Genomic DNA, 6,066 nt, shown 5'->3' with positions numbered 1-6,066 from the left:
CCCACAGTCCATTTAAAGGAGCAGAGGATGAGCACAGCTGTGTGGTGAAGCACCAGACAAACCCCAGAGAGCCTCCTGGAAGAGGGATCCCATCCTTCTGAGCCACCCAACCCTGCTCATTGCCTGGAAAGACACCCAGTAACCGCTTATGTCTCTCCAGACTCTGTGACTGTGTTTGATTAGGATCTTGAGTGAAATAAGCTGGGAATGTCTTCAGAGCTAAAAGTTCCTTTCTATGCATAATTAATATTCCACCTCTTTGGAGATAAATTTTATCTATCCAACTCTGTAAATGGATCGTTTCCCCTTGGCTATTAGTATGTCGTCTCTTTACCAAAAATACAATAAAACACAAAGAAAAATGATAGGTAAAGAAGAACGCCTCGCTAAAGATGATTTACATTTTTCCTCCAACGTGAAACGCTTAAGAATGTTTTTAATGCCTGTCCAGCTTGAAACCTGCCGCAAATGTCTTACAACATTTTGTTACAGGCTTTACCCATCTGTGCTGAAAACAGCTGATGATTTAATGCAAATTGTTATTGTGTTTTTGCACAATCTCCCAGCGATCTTTTCTATTTTGTATTAGCATTTGGGGGTCTCCTTTGCATCTGCTTCAGAAACTTGCCTGCTAGGATTGGCTTTCTATTGAGGCCACTCTCTTCGAATGCACACTGCCTTCCCCATGGTGCAGACCCTACTCATTTTTTTTTTTTTTCACTGTCTTAAATCTCAAAGGACTCTTTCTTTTCTGAGCATTAAAACCTGGCTGAGAAATGCATACTTTCAGGTCTAAGAGGTTTAAATAGTGAAGTGATGGATCCAAAGCATGGAACAGCGGTTTCCAACAAGGGACCCAGTGGGGTCTGCAGGTCCACATGAAGGCTTGGCTGGTTGTCTATTTCAAAAGGGATTTGGGGGCTAAAGTAAACTGTTATAGAACCATTGTATTTATCTCACACTATGTGTATCATATTTGTACATATGTAATTTTCAAGTGTATGCAAATACTATGATGATTAATAAAATTTATTTTGAGAGTGTTGTTAATTCTCTACTACTGCATACTATTGTGTTAGATTTGCCAGTTGATGAATTACAGTCAAGTAAGGAATTTTAAATTGATTCAAAACAAAAACCTCCCTTTGGCTAAAACCCTCATAACCCCACAGGTTCAGGACAATGGGTCCCACCTTCCAATCGGGCAGTTCTCCAGCCAGCAAGTCACAAACTCGCCCGGTTTCCTCATGCGTAAAATTGGACTGTCGTTGCTCTAACGTGCTTCACAGGGTTTGGGGATGCAAAAGAAGCGAACGCTGTACAAACTGAAAAGCCCTGCACGCTTAAGTCCACCGAGGAATGTGGGAGCCAGGGGCCTCTCTGCACTGGGACGGCCACTTCAGATTTTGTGTTAACACTTTGGTTGCTTGGACCAGAGGGTGAGCTCTTTAGGCTCCGCCAGTCACACAGAAAACATTAAAGGAGGCTAGGAAATGGAGGTGCAAGTCAAGGGCACGTGCAGAACAAACTTGCGTGGAGGCCCTGCAAGCCAAGGTCAAAGGTTTACACTATTCCAAAACACCTGGCTTCCGGGGTGAGTCCTCATTCCAGCCCTCTCTGGGGCTGTCAGGCTGATGTTTGCTCCCATTTCATCCCAAGGTAAACAACCATGGTAAGCTTGCTGCCGCTGACAGCAGGAGATAGGAACGGAGTGAACCCTGAAGCCAGCTCGTTCCCCAAGGTCACGACTGATTCAGACATGTGGGGCCGTTTCCTTCCTGTCACTTGCCAGCAATTTATGGCACGTCCCCCTTTCTAGTTTGCAGTCGGCTGGGCCCTGAGCCACATGAGACTGTTTTTAATGGCAAAATCTTCAAAGTTGTACTTAAAATATTTGCATCATAAAATCCCAAATGGAGCCAAATTTGAGCTTCAGGAGGAGTCTCCTAGCAAGTACGACTCGCCTTCAGAGAGGGGAGGATTCCTCTTGGGCACCACCTTCCAGAACTGACGGCACCCCGGGAGGAGACGCAGCTCCACAGGAAACACAGTAGGGATGGGAACAAACTCCACGTGGCTCTCCTAAGCCAACAACGGTGCAAGGCGACTCGGCAGTTAGCTGAGCAATTCAAAAAAGCGTGTTTTTCACACATTTAATTGATCTTGTGAGGAAATAAGTGTTAAGTATGAAAGATGAGTAACTGTTCAAACTCACTGTGGGAAACCTTCCTCCTTATTTCTTGCACTTTTCTCCCAAGTCCGGACTGAAATAGACACACCTGGGGAGTGACAAGCTGATGCACAGGTAACTCGCTTTAAAAAATTAAAAATGAGGAAATAAAAATTGATCGGTGGGATTTAAACTCAGAAAGGAAAAGAAAACTCATGAAGGAACATGATTATCCTCTTTAGCAAAAACATTTGATCTTATCCGGCTCATAGTGAAATCTTTTATAAAAATGAAATTCTCCACTATAGGGTTTCCTCTAAAACTAAATTTATGGACAAAGGACACCCATTGATTTTTCCTTTGCTGAATATGAAAGCTGAGGGAAAAGAAAGAAGAGACAGAGGAACATATATGTTGACTGGGGAGATGATGAATTTTTGGAGGGAACAACAACCTTCTAACAGGAAAATAAGTTCCTTCCGTGGGGAGTGCAATGATAACCCCACCTTTTCTCCATGAAATCTAAAGTAAAATATCAGTTTCTTGTTTAAAAAAAAAAAAAAAAAGCTTATGCTCAGAATTACAACCCTCATCCTCCACCCATTAAAAAAAATAAAAGTCGATTTAATTCAGCCAGCTTTGTGATCTAATCATTAGTCAGAGATGAAGGTGGTTTTCCATTAACGTGTCTCCATCACTCTCACTTTCTGACCTGCGAACATTCTTATTAGCTGCCTTATTAAGGTGATATCCTGTCTCTGAAGAAAAGAAGATTATCTCTTTACCTGACATGTCATTGTCGAAGTAATCTTTGTTAAAAAAAAAAAAAGAGAGAGAGAGAGAGAACTGTTAAATAGACATTTAAATTTATAGCCCTTGGTGTCATAGGAGGACATTTATGATGGGACAAACGTGATGGAACCTCAGTCACTTCCTCCACTAGGACCAGCAAAGCAAGCCAGAAGCAAATTGCTGTCTGCTTAAGCTTATGTTGGTATTAACTGGAGTCAAGAATTTTTGTTATCCTGATTCAACAACTTTAGTATGTTTTTAAATTAGTGTTCCATTGCTTTTATAGCTACCCCTTTATGCTTTAAAATTTAGTAAACCAAAATATACACTGTGTTGTGAGTCAGCTATCATTGTGTTAAAACAAAACTCTGGCATTCTTGTTATTATACCAGAGGAACTGCTGTCTTCATTTGTTAGGGACTTTAACTTACTGAGGTTATTTTTGTTTCCTTCTTTCAAATAGCAGCTTATTTCAATTCTGTTGGCTAAGTAGCTAGTGGCTAGTGGCTATTCGATGGTGGCTCAGATGGTAAAGAATCTGCCTGCAATGCAGGAGCTACAGGAGATGCAGGTTCCATCCCTGGGTCGGGAAGATACCCTGGAGAAGGGCATGGTAACCCACTCCAGTATTCTTGCCTGGAAAATCCCATGGACAGAGGAGCCTGGTGGGCTACAGTCCATGGGGTCCAAAGAGTTGGACACGACTGAAGTGACTTAGCACACACACACTGCCTGCAATGCAGGAGACCCAGGTTCAATCCCTGGGTTGGGAAGATCCTCTGGAGATGGAAATGGCAAACCACTCCAGTATTCTTGTCTTGGACAATCCCATGGACAGAGGAGCCTATAGGCCATGGGGTCGCAAGAGTTGGACATGACTGAGCGACTAAACCTAACCTAACCTAACCTGACCTAACCTAAATAGCTAAAAATGGGATTTCTGGGGCTTCCTTTGTGGCTCAGCTGGTAAAAAATCCGCCTGCAATGCAAGAGACCTGGGTTCGATCCCTGGGTTGGGAAGGTCCCCTGGAGAAGGGAAAGGCTACCCACTCCAGTATTCTGACCTGGCAAATTCCTGGGTTGCAGAGAATCAGACACAACTTTCACTTTGGAGAAGGAAATGGCAACCCACTCCAGTATTCTTGCCTGGAGAATCCCATGGACAGAGGAGCCTGGTGGGCTACAGACCATGGGGTCCCAAAGAGTCGGAAACGACTGAGTGACTTAACTAACTAATGGTAGTTTTATTCCTTTTCTTTTAACTTTTTATTTTATATTAAAGTACAGTTGATTAAGACGGGTTTCAAGGATGAAATAAGCGACACATGAAAATAAGCAGCTAAATATAGAATTCCGTATGCATTTCACACTTGCTGCATGTACCTCTCATATGTATACGTGAATACTCTACTTCCTAATGAAAGCTCTGGGAGGAGGGAAGCAGCCCAGGAGATGCGAGCCCTTTGGGATAAGTCACATGGAGATAGCCTTTGGGGCCTGGCCTCTTCTTCCCTCTGGCCTCTTGTTCAGACTTATGCTGGTGACTCATGGTTCAGATAAGTGGTGGTCAGCAAGCTTTGCTTATTTTCTGCTCATTTTCAGAAAGGGTTTGCAGTAGAACCAAAGGCTCTCACTCAACAAACAAAATTCACTTGGCTTACTGACACAGAATTGATAGATTAAAAATAGAAAAGAATTGATAGATCTGACTTCCTTGACAGAAAACCTGAGAAGCCTGGGTTTATCTCTCTTTCCTTCTAGTGAGGCAGCCTGACGGTGGTGGGGTGCACGCACCCCTGAGCTGTTGTTGGTCTACCTGACCCCAGGAAGAGGAGGTGGGTATGATGACTAGGTTATACAGACTATCCATACGATACATAATGTTGCTTTTATAATGGATAATTACACATACATATTTAAACTTTCTACAGTCTCAATTGGCTAAGATAGGTGGTAACAGTGAGACCATCCTTTTTGAAGAACTGTTGAGTGGCTGCACCTTGATCCTCAGCTTTGTGGGTGCCTTGAGGTTGACACTCACCCCCATTCAAGACTCAGGACTTCTCCGTGAGAACATGTTCTTCCACTGGTCCCAGCAAGTGCTTGTGGGATGCCCTGGAGTAGAGGCCAGTCCATTTTTAGACAAGGTGGCATCATAGGCATATTCTCATTTCTGTGCTGACCACATCCATTCCTCCTCCTCTTCTCCGTGCAGCTCCGATTGTCAGTTCTGGTCTACAAATCTGTGATTTGGGCCCCTGTAACATTCACTGCTGCCTCTCCTGCAAGGCTTCTCACTGTCAGTTGAGATAAATAACCTGCGAGTTTTGGCATTTGCAGCGGGCCTCCTGGTCAGTGAGAAAATTAACAAATCTGTCCATCTTTCTCTCTTCTCCTTTCCCACACCTTGTAGGCATATGAGAACCAAAGACGTGTTATCTATCACCTTGGCTTGCTATACCCCTCTCGTCACTAATCCTGAGGTGAGAGAATTTGGATTTAGTGTCAAGATGAGGGTAGCTATGACAACCAGCTGATGCTTGGCCCTCCATGGGAGGGTATTTTGAACAGGTCTTTGCAAAGCCTGCCTTTTGGACAGGGACCCACCCGGGGATCTAGCACCCTTTGTGCCTTCAAAGCACCATACAAATATTAACTAGCGTCCTTCTGGAAGAAAGAGAAGAAGTCTCATTGTATAATTTGGGAAATAAGCACTGAACCAGTTGAAAGTGGGCTTGAATTTGGACTGCTGTCTGAGCTCCTGGTACACATGGCGGACTCAGTCAGAACATTTGGCCTGTCTAAATGGTCCATAGAGCAAAGGGCAATGGTGGAACTCTTACTAACACATTGCTCTCTATCCAATTATTCTTTTATTTATTCTAGTGTATCATCAGCTCCTTCCATTCAGAATTTCCCAGCTACTCTGGGCAGCCCGGGCCTTCCAGTGAACTCATTAATTAGGTCCTTCTCTCTTCCCAGTCCTCTCTCTCCTCAGGTGTTCAAATAAACAATCAATCATCCATTTCCATGTTTGTACAGATAGAGACGAGGAAATTTTCAACTTTCTGTAAATATAGGGGGAAAAAAATCACATCTGCTAA

This window comes from Ovis canadensis, chromosome 13 (genome assembly GCF_042477335.2).
Source record: "Ovis canadensis isolate MfBH-ARS-UI-01 breed Bighorn chromosome 13, ARS-UI_OviCan_v2, whole genome shotgun sequence".
Classification (NCBI taxonomy): Eukaryota; Metazoa; Chordata; class Mammalia; order Artiodactyla; family Bovidae; genus Ovis; species Ovis canadensis.
This window is presented reverse-complemented; position numbering follows the sequence as displayed.